The following is a 15,068-nucleotide window of genomic DNA, read 5'->3' on the forward strand; positions in this document are numbered from 1 at the left end:
TTTTTAAAAATCCATATTTCAAAACTTTTGTATCCAGGTATCTGTGGTTTTCTTCAGAACAGCCACCTTGTGAAGTTATGTATTCTCAGTTCCAACACATTAGGCCATTACTCAAAACTCATCTCTGAGACATGCCTTTTAAAAAATGCCTTCAGGCAAGGCAAGGTGGTTCACACCTGTAATCCTAGCACTTTGGGAGGCTGAGGTGCGAGGGTCGCTTGAGCCCAGGAGTTTAAGACCAGCCTGAGCATCATAGCAAGACTTCATCTCTACCAAAAAAAATCAAAAAAGAAAACTTAGCCTGGTGTGGTGGCACACGCCAGGTGGTTCCAACTACTCAGGAGACTGAGGTGGGAGGATCGTTTGGTCCCAGGAGGTGGAGCCTGCAGTGAGCTGTGATCTTACCACTGCACTCCAGCCTGGGTGACAGGAGTGAAACCCTGTCTTGAAATAAATAAATAAAAATTATAAATTATAAATTGCTTATAAAATTACCCAAAAATTTTTTAAAAATTTATACCAAGGCTAAAAGAAACAAGGTCATAGGGTAATGTCTTACACTGCAGTGGGGGTGCAAGGCTATGTCAGTAAATCACTGATACATTGAAAAATTAGAAACAAATTTACACATGTCTGAATGGGAGAATTGTTAAATCACCGTTCATATGTTGCATAATAAGCTGCTATGCGAACAGGTCTTCAAAAACTTGAATAAAATGGGAATATACTAATTTAACATTATTGTTAAATGAAAAAGGCTGCCTATCATCTTAGCTTTGATAAAGGTAGATGTAAAAGAGTACACAGTAACAACACAACAACAAAGGCTGAAAAGAAACACAACATTTACAGTGACTATCATTGGATAGTGATGAATTTTCTTTTCTTTTTTTTTGACAGAGGGTCTTACTCTGTGCCCCAGGCTGGAGTGCAGTTGTGCGATCTCGGCTCACTGCAGCCTTGACCTCCCAGGCTCAAACGATCCTCTCACCTCAGCCTCCTGAGTAGCTAGGAACAGAGGCATACACCATGATACCCGGCTGGGTCTTCATTTTTAAAGGCTTCTGTGTCATGTGAAACTTACACTAAACAAATTTGTGTGGTTTAATCTGTCTTGTTATAAGAGCCTCAGCCATAAACCTTGTGGTGAGCAAGGAAAATCATCTTTTCTTCCCCTACAGTATTCATGATGCAATCTAGAGTCCAAGACATTGCCTGGCACACAGTAGTGACTCAGCAGATGGTGTCATCAGTGTTACAGTAATTCTTACAGAGAAACATTAGTGGGGCCAGTTTCTTGGCTGTGCAACCTGTGCAGTCACTCAGGCTGCAGGCTGCATACTCAGGACAGCTCTGCCGTGGGTTTTTTTGTTTGTTTTTATTTTTTGTTTTTGTTTTTGTTTTTTTTGAGACAGAGTCTCGCTCTGTCACCCAGGCTGGTGTGTACTGGCGTGATCTCGGCTCACTGAAACCTCCGCCTCCCTGGTTCAAGCAATTCTCCTGCTTCAGCCTACTGGTAGCTGGGACTACAAGCATGTGTCGCCATGCCCAGCTAATTTTTTGTATTTTTAGTAGAGACGGGGTTTCACCATGTTGGCCAGGCTAGTTTCAAACTCCTAGCCTCAAGTGATCTGCCTGCTTCAGCCTCCCAAAGTCCTGGGATTACATGCGTGAGCCACCATGCCAGGCCTCTGTCCATAGTTTAATGTTCTGCTGTCATCATCTTGAAAGTCTTAGTGCTTTCCCAACCAGGGACTCCCCGTTTTCACTTTGTACTTGGCTCTGTGAGTGGCGAAGCTGATCCTGAGGATTACAGCACTGGAAATCCACTCGCAGGCAATCTTCTGGCTTCACAGCTCTGGTTGAGCTTCCTGGTATGCTCTTTTCTTGTAAGCATGGTCTTAGTTTGCTTTTCCCCAAAAGAAGGTCCTGAAGGAAGGATTTGAGTATAAATAATGTATTTGAGAGATAATCTCAGAAAGCATAATGAGGAAGTAGGGCAGTGCAAGAGGGCAAGAGGGAAGTTCATGAAGGGCACATTAACAAGAGAGTCACTGGGGTGGGCAACTGCGGATCAGATCTGCTGAGGAGCCTCTGAGTCACCAGGGAACACATATCCCAGAATCATAACATCAAGGAAGCAGGGACGAATCAGGGGCATTTATCCACCCATTCCTGACCCACACTGTTTAAGCTTTGCTCCTGGGGAATGAAGCCTCCAGTGCTTTTGGCCTGCCCCAGGTGTGGGTCTGAAGACCTCTGTCAAAAAGACTCAGAAGCCAGGCCCAGAGCAGTGGCTCACGCCTGTAATCCTAGCACTTTAAGAGACCAAGACAAGCAGATTGTTTGAGTCCAGGAGTTCAAGACCAGCCTGGGCAACATGGTGAAACCTCATCTCTACTAAAAATACAAAAATTAGCCAGGCATGGTGGCATGTGCCTGCAGTCCATGCTACTTGGGGGTTGATGCAGGAGGATCACTTGAACCTGGGAGATCAAGGCTACAGTGAGCAGAGATCGCACCACTGCACTACAGCCTGGGTGACAAAGTGAGACCATGTCTCAAAAAAACAAAAAGACCCAGAAGCTGGAGACTGGAAGCCACTGAGGTGGTGGAAAATAAACCCCAGTACATGTTTGATCTTGGATTTCTTCTCCAACTTCAAAACACACTACGTGTCCAAATATCATGATCTGGTAGAAGTTACTCTCAGTTGAGAGGTAGGATGGTTGGGTCTTAGTTCTGATTCTGTTGTGTGAGTAAGCCAGGTCCTCCATTCCCCTGGGCCACTTGTCCCATCTGTGAAAACAGAGAATTGAATGACATCTAAATTCCTTCTACTCTCAATGTTCTATTCTAATTCATTTCTGTAACCAAGAATGTTGAGCTTGGGGGAGGAAAAGTGCCAATCCACCAAACAAGTAACTCATTAAAATAGAAGAGTCTCATTAATTTTTTTCTGAAGAACTGAATTCTTTAAAATAGGGAAGCATATTGAATAGGAGAGCAGGAGCAGCTGTTCTGTTTTTCTTTGAGGATAGAATGAAAGGCACTGGACTTAAACTGTGCCAAAAGGGATTTATTTAAATTAGACATTAAGCAAGTTGTGAGACAATGCAACGTGTTACCCAAGGAGATGTTGGAACCAGCTCTCTAGAGACAATTTTTAAATAATTGTTTTATTTTTGTTCTTCAAACTGTACATGTATGTTTCTATCCAGTGTTTTGTATGTACATTTCATCTCAACATAAAATGAGAAGGTACAGTGAGATCTTTCTAGGAGAAAATGGCAGATAGGAGACACTTGTTCACCACCAACCACCATCCCCAACCTATGGCCATGGCAGACATTACTAATGAATTGCTGCTCTCTTCCTTTCCCAGTTCAGGCAAAGCCTCGTCATTTATCTCAACACCATGATCCAGGTATCCACCATCAATCAATCACAGTTGGCCAGTGCGGTAGAAACCTTCACGTCTCACATGACTATGGGGTCTCTTCCCATGATGGTTATAACTATTTCACTTGCATTCATGGCTGACTCAAACCATTTGTACAGAATCCTATGAAAAAACTATGTTCCTAAGTCTCCTCAAGATATAACAGTCACAGTGTTCCTGCCTGGGAACTTTAGCATGTTAAGAATTATCTGTTCTTATTAAAATGTAGATTCCAGAATCCCACCCCCAAAGAGTCCGATGATTATGGGAAGAGGCCCAGAACCTTCATTCTCCGGAGTGATTCTGTGTGACTGATGGATCCAGTGATTACTCTCTGGGAGGCAATGCCACCAAAGGAGGGCAGGAGTTGCCATACAGATTCAGAGACCTGTGTAGGAAATAAATGTCCTACATTTGCGTCTCAGTTCTAGCTCATTCTGTTCAGTCTCATCTGGAGTCCAGGCTGGTCTAGGCTCTGCCATATCTTTCTTGCCCAGAAACAAGCCCTTCTTTGTTGGCTCTCCAGGCTGTATCTTTATGTGGAATTCAGGTTAAATTGAAACTGCAGGAAACTCTCTATTGTTTATTACCCACTCAGCAGGCTGAGACACTTTGCTCTTCACTTTCCTGTGGTTTTTCTCTTAACCATCTCAGATATTTCAGATCTGTACAACTGACCTGTCCCTGGACTTTTCTAGTGTGTGATTTTCCTTTTCTTGACTCACACTTGCCTTTTTTTTACAGGAGGACACCAATCAGTTTCACACTGTTTCTCCAGACTTCTACAGATTCATATCTACTCATCTCTTTAACAAAGAAGGCTGATAACAAGGATCATATTCAAAATATTTGACAACTGCTCAGTGTGAAGTAAAATATAGACACCTGGCACAGAACCCAACCAATCAGAACAGGCATCAGTTCTGATTAGCCAGTACAGCTGCACGCATCCCACCTGGTGTGGAAAGCTGAATAATGCCCTGTTGTCCTAGTCCCCAGAAGCTGTGAGTGTTACTTTATATAGCAAAAGGACTTTGCATGTGTGATTAAGTTGAGCTTGAGATAGAGACATCATCCTAGATTATCCAAGTCTTAAATGTAATCAGAAGTGTCCTTATAAGAGGAAGGCAGAGGGAGATTTGACCATATAAGACAGAAGACATACAACTATAGAAGCAAGATGCTTCATGGCCACTTTGAATATGGAGGAAGGGGACCTGAGCCAAGGGATGTAGGTGGCATCTAGAAGTAAAAAAGGCAAGGAAATAGATTCTCCCTTAGAGCTTCCAGAAGGAACCAGCCCTACCAACACTTTGACTTTCGTCCAATGAAACTAATTTCAAACTCTGACTTCCAGAACTGTGAGAGAATAAATTTGTGTTGTTTTAAACCTCTAAGTTTGTGATAATTTCTTACAACAGCCCCAGGAAATCAGTGCATCTGGGAATACCAGAGTGGAGGTGGTCAAGGGAGGGCTGGAGGCGGGAGGGGAGTTGGCCATCACACACCCTGGCTGAGCTGAACTGTGGACCCCAGTGCAACACAGAGCCAGGGAGAGGCAGGGATAGAGAGTCTGAGATCTGCTGGGAAGACAGAGGCAGGACAAGTGCAAGAGTAAGATGTAGCCAGAAAAGTACTTATGGCCAGAGTCAAAGCAAAACTGTAATCAGGTCCTATACATATCCTCTGTCATTAAACAATGCTTTAGAATGTCTAGGGCAAAACTCATATGCTCAAGTTACTGCTGAGTGCAAAGGCTTGCCTGCGCCTTGTTGGTAACGGGGAGTAAAGAAAAGTCTACTCTATTCCCCTTTAAGAGTCCTGTCCCCTTTTCATGGTGCATCCAGAAAATTTCTAGCACCTGTAGGGTCCTTCACTGGTATCATGGGAGCTGGCTTTGTACTCTCTGAAACGACTCTCCATTGGGTGCCGTGTGGGCTCTTCTGGGATTCCCACTGCTAAAAGCCACCCTGATGATCTTTTGCCTCTGGAAGATACTGGCCTAAGGATAGATATATAGAACAATGGAATAGGATTGAGAGTCCAGAAATAAATCTTTATATTTATGGTTAATTAATTTTTGACAAGGTCACAAAGACAATTCAATGGAGAAAGAAGAGTCTTTGCAACAAATGGTGCTAGGACAACTCATAACCACATGCTAAAGAATGAATTTTCAACTCTTTCTCACACTGTATACAAAAATTAACACAAAATGAATCATAGACCTGTATGTAAAAGACAAAACTGTAAAACACTCAGAAGAAAACATGAGCATAAATCTTAATTATGTTGGAGTAGCCAATGGTTTCTTAGATGTGATGCCTAAAGCACAAGCAACCAAAGAAAAATAGTTAAGTTGGATTCCTTCAAAATTAAAAATGTGTGTGCTTCAAAGGACACTACCAAGAAAGTGCAAGGACAACCCACAGAATGGAAGAAAATACTTGCACATTGTCTACTGACAAGGAATTTGTATCCAGAATATACATAGAACTCTTACAATTTAACAATTTTTTAAAAACAATTTAAAAATGGGCAATTTAAAAATGTTTAAACAGACATTTCTTCTAAGAGGATCTATAAATAGCCTGTAAGCACATGAAAAAATGCTCAATATCATTAGTCATTAGAAAAATACAAATTAAACTCACAATTTTACACTCATGAGGATGGCTAAGATGAAAAAGAAAATAAAAAGTGTTGGTGAGGATGGGGATACATTATAATTCTTATATGTTGCTAGTGGGAATGTAAATGGTGCAGCCATGGTAGAGAACAGCTGGGCAGTCCCTCAAATGACTTTCCCTCTTGCTCCCTGTTCCCACGTGGGAGACAACCATCACTGTAACACTTCTGGAATCTTTCTCCATTCACTTCCTCCCAAGACACACACACACACACAAATGAGACAGAGAGACATGGACTGGGGATGGAGGCTTCTTCCCTTCCGACCAGGGGCTCTGCCTCTCTTATTGTGGGAGTGAGCTTGGCCTGGGAAGGAGATGAATTGTAATGGAAGACAGAGAGGGAAAAAATACAAACGACCAGCCAATAGTGGCCTCCTAGGCCTGTTTTCTATTTAGGCATTCACTTTTCTCCCACAGGCCTCTATGTCGTGGGGCCAAATTCTGTTTTTTGCTAAATGGCCTAGGATTTCCTCTTGGTATCACAGGCTTCAAAGTCTCCTGGTGCATCACACCCAACTTCCCGTCCCCCTGGCCAGATTTCTGTCCTGACAGCAGGGTGTTTCCTGGGCCCTCTCACCACCTGCCTCCCTCAGCTTTGAGGGGCTGACTGGCCTGTGGACCATTTCCCCGACCTGTCCTTTCTCTCCAGTGTCTCTGAGCCCACCTTCTCATGGGGTCACAGCTTCTGCTTCCTGCCAGTGCCCTGAGTCTAGTGGCTGCAGCCCCTCCTCTGGTCACTTCCTCCCACGAGGTTCTGCCTTGGAACCCCTGGTCCTGGCCTCTCCCTGTGTCTCCCCACTCCTCTTCTCTGCTAAGCACTGGCAGGAGGAACTAGGACAAAGGGACTAAATGGGAAGGGCTAAGAACTCTGGGAGACAAAAGGAACCTTTGTTTTCATCTGCTCCCTGCTCCTGGCCAGCCCCTTTGCAGAGCTGTGCCATCCACTGTCATGTTCACATTCACCCCCTGATCCACAGCACATGGCCTGGCCTTCCCTGCCATCTGTCCAGCAGCAGAACTGCCTGGCTGTGCTCATTGCAGACTGTAAATAAACCAGTAGTCCCCACTTCTAAGGGAAGACCAGAGCACAGAAATTATGTTAATTCTAGTCCTAACCCATTTACATGCCTATATTAATATGAATCATGTTACTGCTCCAGCTGTTTCATTATTACAAATACTCTCTGGTGATAAAACCATCAGGTACAAATAACAAACAGTTCTCCTTCTAGCCTCCACCCTTTCACAACTGCCAACACAATCTTGCTTAACTCTACCAGAAAATCTGCTATAGCCATTAGGAATTTAAAGCCCCCCAATAATGTAGTTTCTTTCAAATGGATATTAACTGTCATGTTTCAAGGAAAATGTCAGAAACAACAGGCTATGATAGCTGGTTGGTGCTGGAAGTTATTTTAGAAGAACTTGAATCCCAAGCACACAAGTTCATATGCTCACTAAGATCAATGCATGTCACACTCTAATGAGTGTTGGATCTTACATAATCGTTGAGCAGATGGGCTGTAGCCATGATTTTGTGCAAATGTAAATTATCCTCTAAATGAGATGTGCTTGAAAAAGATACACCAGGCTCAAATTTCCAAATATGGAGGGGAAAAAACAACTCACCAAAGCCCCATTATTTACTCAGCTGGTTTTGAATGCAAGTCTCCTAGCCAATGTTTTGAAAAATTCATCCCACAGTCTTAAGAAGAGGGAGAAGTCAAGGGCTCTGCACAGTTTCATCTTCCTTTCCCAGCCTTCAGCAGCAAGGCATCTGTGGAGAGAGAGGAATTTTGCTATTTATTGGGTACAGTCTAGGAAGGTTCACATTCTGATCCTTTCTTTTTCTTTAATATATTTTAAGTGGAGGTGTAATTAACACACAATGAAATGTGTAGCTCTTAGATGTTTCAAACGAATAAACTTTGACAATTGTAAATGTCCAAGTAACCAACACTCAAAACAAGATATAGAACATTTTCATCATGGCTGAAAAGTTTCCATCCCTACCCTCAACCAGGCAACTGCTGATTTTCTTTCTGTTACTATAGAATCAGTTGTGTCTGTTTTAGGATTTCACGTATATAGAAGCATACAGTAAGAACTCTTTTGCTTTTAGCTCCTTTCATTCAAATAATGTCTTTGAGATTCATTCAGTTTGTTGCATGTATTTATAGTTTGCTCTTTAAAAAATTGCTGAATATATTCCATTGTTCCATGAACGTATTCTATTATTGGAATTAGAATCCAATGATGGAATGTATTTCATTATTCCATTATTTTACTGAATAGACTAAAATGTGTTTATCCATTTACCTATATCTGGACATTTGGATTGCTTCCAGTTGTTGGCACTAATTCAATGGGGAAAGGAAAGTCTTTTTAACAATATTGCTGGAACAACTGGATACATGTGTGGAAAAAATTGAACTCCAATCCCTATCTCACTCTGTTTATAAAAGCTAATTCAAAATAGAACATACACCTAAATGTAATAACTACAGCCACAAAATTATTCAAATAAACCATAATAACTTCATGACCTTGGGGTGGGCAGAGTCCTTGGACAGAACACAAAAAACACTAACCATAAAAAAAACTGGATTTTATCAAAACGTAAAATTTCAGCTCATGAAAAGAGATGCCAAACCACTGGGCTGGGAAAAAAATTGCTTGGAACACATATATTTGACAAATGACTTGTATCCAAAATACATAAAGAATGCTTTTAGGCTTTAATTACAACTCAAGTTTTAAAGAATGCATACAAGCCAACAATAAAAAGACAAATAACCCAATTTAAAATGGCACAAAAACCTCAACAGACACTTCACAAAAGATGCACAAATGGCCAATAAATCCACAAGAAAATGCTCAAAATCTCTAATAGTCCAATTTTTACCAATTCTTGTTTAAAAGTCATCTGGTCAGCTATTCAAAACATTCTCATATCCCCACCACACTGGAAGATATAAAGTGCCAAAGGAAAGCAGATTTTGTTATGTGAAGACTTAGTTCTCCAGCCCCCTCAGACTGCGTGCTTTCCGCTTTGTAATTACAAGGCATTTTCTAGAATTGCTGAGGTGAACGTACCTGCAGCTGCCAGAACCTATCTTTGTGTCATCTCGTGCTGCAAAAAGGAAAAACTCTGAGAGCTCGTAGCTTTGGACCATGCGTGGGAAAAGAAGGGGGTGGCTTGTGGGCTGCAGGCAGGGCAGGTCAGCCTAGAAAGGAGGGAAAGTGTGTAGGGATTTTATCAGGACCTGCATACAATCTGCCCTATCCAGTGAAGTTCAAGTTTAGTGCAGCTTTTATAAGCAGAATAAAAATCTCCAAAGGGCTCACTTTTCATTACTAACCATTTGAAAGAGAAAACATTAGCCTCCAGCCTTCTTTCAGGTTTTTCTAAAGAATAGCAACGTTTAGAATTTATCAATACAACTACTTGTGGGGCACCGACTACATATGCAACAGGTGCTCTTGTAAGCACGGTGAAGGTATGACTGAGTGGTACACATCCTCAGGAAGCTTCAAAGACTCTAGACAGTTAGTCAACCAGTTAGTCAACCATCTATACCAGGTAGCTAAGGAGAAGGAGTTTTCATTGGTGGCAGAAACCGAATAGTGACAAAAGTGTCCCTGGCCCAGGGCATTCAAAATATTAGAATTCTGCTATTGTTAGGCAGGTGTTTTATGTTACTCCCTGAATCTGGGAAACTAGCTCCTGGGATAAGTAACAAGCATTTTATCTGGATCTTGATTGGAATCAGATTTAGATTAAATTCAGGTGAAAACAGAGTCTCTGCCTTCTAACTACATTTTGAGAACTGCCGCTAAAGGAGGAAGAAGAGACGTGCTAGGAAGGAGGCTCTTGGCAACGGTGCTAAACTCCACAGAATTGAATTTAACAGGAGCACAACAACATCTAATTTAAAGCTTATTTGGGTAGGAGGATCCCACATAAATAAATTTATCAGATAACTGATGTTTATCTATTGAAAAGCACTTTTAAAAAAAACTTACTAATATATTTTATGTAACCCAATATACTAAAAATATCACTCCAACATGTAATCAGTGTGAAATTGATTAATAAGACATTTTACATTCTCTTTTTTTGTACCGAGCTTTTGGACTCTGGAGTGTATTTTACATGTGCAGCACCTCTCAAAGTGGCCTGAATTTCTAGAGCTCACTGGCCACATGTGGCTCATGGCCTGCTCCCATATTGGATGGCATAGGTGTAGGATCTCATGGCTCATGTTTGGCCTATTGCTGCTCTTGCACATGTAAATTTTTCTCTCCCCAAAATTGCAGCTCCTCCTGTAATCCCAGCACTTTGGGAGGCTGAGGCAGGAGGATCATTTGAGGCCAGGAGTTTGAGACCAATCTGGGCAACATAGCAAGACTCTGTCTCTACAAAAATTGTAAAAATTAATTGGGCATGATGGTACACACCTGTAGTAACAGCTACTTGGACGGCTGAGGTGGGAAGACTGCTAGAGCCCATGAGTTCGAGGCTGCAGTGAGCTATAATGAGGCTGCTGAACTCCAGCCTGGATGCCAGAGCATAGACCCAGACTCTAAAAAAATAAATAAATACATATATATGGTTCCTTAAGGGCAAAGCCAACATCTATTTCTGTTTAACATTAGAACTTCCATAGTGCCCTGCCTGAAACAGCTGCCTACCAGATACTAGCCAATTAAAGTTAATTGAGTAAGAACTTGTGGATTCATCAACTGTCTCCTGAATTTTCCCTCAGAATGTTAATATTCAGTAAACTGCCAATTTGTGACTTAAAAAATATTTTTCTCTGCTTGGTTATCTTGGTTATATGCTGAGCTGCATTTTCTGCGTTTTATTTGCTTTAGAGACAGCCTCTGTTTTTCCTGTAAGTCAGAGACGAGTGTGCCACCCCACACCTCCTCCCCAGATCCATGGGCTGCCTCCTAGGGACCGTCCTTCCCTCCATGGGAGGCCAGGGGACCAGGAGAGATGTGTGTTTCCCACACTCGCCAGATAGAATCCCCCGGAGTGCCTGTTAGGGTCACAGGTAAAAGTCAAAAAATGTTTAACCTGGTTCAGCATTTCAGTTGGAAAAACTTTCCAAGATAAAATAATTTGTTAAGTCTGCAAAGTATTTTACCATTTACAAAATATACGTGAGCTTTCTTACCTTTGCTGCTTAAAACAACCGCAAGAGGTCTGGAGGGTAAATGTCAGGCACCTGTTTGTCGTGTGAGGCGCTGAGACTGGGAGGCGCGGGTGCTTCGCCTGGAGTCCCATAGCTGGGAGCTGGTGGATAGAATTTCTGAACACAAGTCTTCAATTCCCAGTGTTTCCCACATGTTGAAGAGCCAACTGTAGTTGGAGATTGTTTCCATGAAATACTCGAATTATATGGGCCTCAATCCTGACTTGCTAATTGTCAGGGATTGGCGCCCTTCAGTGTGTTCTCTAAAGAGTTCTGTAAGCGCCCTAGCGCCGCCGCCCGCGTGCCCAGGTCCCCCTCAGCCGGCATTTTGACTGCGATCCCACTGCACCCTTTGCCGCTCACGGCCATTGAGCGCTCTCTGCTCCGTTGGGCACCTCTGCCCTCTGCTGGTGACCCCTGCTCATAGCAACTCTCTCGTCATCTTTGATGCTCCCTCCCAATGTGGGACCTGCCTTCCCCATTCTCCCCAAAGCATCTTAGGGGTCAGGCAGTTACTTGCAGCCGAACTTCCTTGATATATTGTTCAGGGGCCAGAAAAAAGGAAATACAACCCAAAGAACAGCTGATACTTCCAAAGAGATGTGGCCCTGAGCTTCCAGCCTGGACCCAGCCCCAGAGTTCCTCACCATGTTTAGCACTTAACTGTCTTCCCCATGCAGTGCCAGCCCCACATTGCCTACACTGCCTTGGGGCCCAGAAAAACAGACATGAGTCCCTTTCCCCGCGGCCTTCCACAGTCTGAAGTTCACCTTTCAAGTTTTCATTTACCGACCTAGAATCAGGCTAGTGGGCTTGTCAGCAGGATGGTCTCTTTTCTCGGGGTACTGCCTCCTCCCCAAGCTTGCATTACGGCCTTGAGGGGGACAAATGAAGTGGCACCGGAAAGTACCCAATATCCCTGTGTTCTGGGGCACTCAGACTTAAGTGACTGCCGCTAGGATAGTCCACTGCCTTCACACAGACTTCCTTCAGTGTGAGGTCAAGTTCAAGTCTGCAGAGGCCGCCTGTTCCCACGGAAACACAGATGTAGGTCTCCAGCTTGTTGGAGAACATACCCAACTCCCCAGAACAGGCAATATCTTAAGGACACAGAGCAATGTCACTCCCTGCAGAGAAAGTGCAGATCTCTTCTAACAACAAATGTCTGCCAAAAGAGACACGGAATTTGCAAAACCAAGAAAAAGCTTAACTCTTCAGTCTAAGAAATCTGTAAAAGGACCACTTTGCCCAAATCAGGTTTTCTCTTCACAGAGGTCTATGCACCCCTAGCGCCACTTTTGCTTTCCCCCCGAGAAAAGCTTTCCCTGACAAAGGGACAGAAGGGGACAGGCTGCCTCAGTGAGAAATTTCATATTCCCCTCTTAGGAAGTGATTCTCCTAGGAGGCAGTTTCTGCTGCCAACTTTAACGTGCTGCTTTTACCGACTATTAAACTCACCCAGGCTTCCAAAAACAGATGCAGTTCTAGTGAGGGCAGTCTGTGACATCCAGTGCTGAGGAAGTCGAGTGCTCTGCCCATCCTCCTGTGAGTTCTTACACAGCATAGACAGAACAGAACTTCGCCTCCACTGGGTGACACAGGCATCCAAACACCAATTAACTGCACTGTTCTGCTAATACAATGATGCCTCCAGGGAAACTGGGCTGGGCAGGTCAGTTTGCCCTGGTATTAAACAGCCCCAGACAACTCTTGGTTGAGTTCTGTCTCCTCCTTTATAGGTGTCTTAGTCTGTGTTGTTATAATAGAATACCAAAGACTGGGTAATTTATAAAGAACAAAGATTTATCTCTCACAGTTATGGAGGCTGGGAAGACCCAGGTCAAGCAGGCTACAATCTGGCGAGGGCCTTGCTGGTCATCCCATGGTGGAAGGTGGAAGGACAATAGAGTACATGTGAGAAAGAGAAAGGGGAAGGATGCCAAATTCATCCTTTTTATCAGGAACCCACTCCTGTGATAACTAACCCTCTCCCACCGTAACGACATTAATCCATTTATAAGGGCAGAGCCTCATGACCTGATCACCTCTTAAAGGTGATTAACACCACTTACCTCTCAACACTAGCATTGGGGATGCAGTTGCCAGCACACGAATTTGAGGGGACACATGCAACCATAGCAGTAGGATTTGCATTTCTTACTTGTCTTTCAGGCTGTCACATGTGTCCTTCCTGCTGCTGTTGGCGACTCTGCTCCACAGAGAACGATCTTCTCTTCTCATCTCTGTTGTGAGCCGAGAATCTTGACATCCAAACTTCATAGAACTGCTTCTGCATGAACAGCATACGCATTTTGAGTGAGGACCTCAGGGTCTTCCATCTGAGTAAATAACATCAAATTTAGTTTCTTAATTGTTTCTTCTTTTTTCAGTTCTGTTGCTGATATTCATTCATCCGTCTATTCATTCAACAATACTTACTAAGCACTTATGTGTTAGGTCCTAGAGTCATGGTTCTTAACCTTGGCTACACATTTGAGTCAGCTGGGGAGCCTTAAAGACTTGCCGACGCCAGGCTTCCATCACTGGAAGATTCTGATAGAAATGGTCCTGGGTATGTCTTGGGTATTGGGAGTTTCAGAACCTTCCCAGGTGATTCTAATGTGCGGTCAGGGTTGAGAACTCCAGGTCCGAAGGCTAAGGGACTTCTTCATGGATTTTTTTTTTTTTTTTTTTTTTTTTTTGAGGCGGAGTCTTGCTCTGTCGACCGGGCTGGAGTGCAGTGGCCGGATCTCAGCTCACTGCAAGCTCCGCCTCCCAGGTTTATGCCATTCTCCTGCCTCAGCCTCCCGAGTAGCTGAGACTACAGGCGCCCGCCACCTCGCCCAGCTAGTTTTTCTATTTTTAGTAGAGACGGGGTTTCACCGTGTTAGCCAGGATGGTCTCGATCTCCTGACCTCGTGATCCGCCCGTCTCGGCCTCCCAAAGTGCTGGGATTACAGGCTTGAGCCACCGTGCCCGGCCCATGGTTTGTTAATACTCTGTGGGAACCCATCACCTCCCTTCCCCATAACATCTGACAGCTATTTCCACTGTTAGGAGTCTTTGGAGCTTTGCCTTTCTATATTGTTTGCTCCTTGGAATATTTGAGTCTTTAGGGATGCTTTTCTGGACCTTTCTTTCTTGAATAATGTATAGAATATGTGATTACAAAGATTAAACTCTTGGGCCAGAGTCTGACATTGTTGCAGATAATAAGCTTTTATTGGTCATTGATTTGGGATCAAATCTTGGTATTGAAGAAATCTGAGCTGCTTCCTAGAACAGAATTTTATCTTGAGCTGTAGAAGGCACACTCTGTCTCCAAACATCACGGCTTCCTTCCTCATCTTCCAGACTTGAAACTCAGGATTCTTTTTCAGCATAGAGGTCTGATCCAAAAGGCCAAAGAGTAGTAGTTCCAGCTTTCCTAATCGCTTCCTGTGTGACCTTGAGTAAGTTGCTTAATCACTCTGGGCTCTAGATGCCTCATTTTAAAGTTATCAGTAATACATGTCATAAACTTAATTTTATAACCAAGGGAGTTGTGATCATCAAGGATTGTAAATGCATGCTTTTTTTTATAAAGAAAGAAATTCAGCAGTATTATTACAAAGTAAAATACCTACTGTGAATTGATGTTAACCCTTCACTTCTTCCTTTCTTTTCCACAAGTTTAACTCTAGTTTAGGGTTTTAAAACTTTATACAGAGATTACTGAAAGTGATTTCTGAGACT

This window comes from Piliocolobus tephrosceles, chromosome 18 (assembly GCF_002776525.5).
Source record: "Piliocolobus tephrosceles isolate RC106 chromosome 18, ASM277652v3, whole genome shotgun sequence".
Taxonomy (NCBI): Eukaryota; Metazoa; Chordata; class Mammalia; order Primates; family Cercopithecidae; genus Piliocolobus; species Piliocolobus tephrosceles.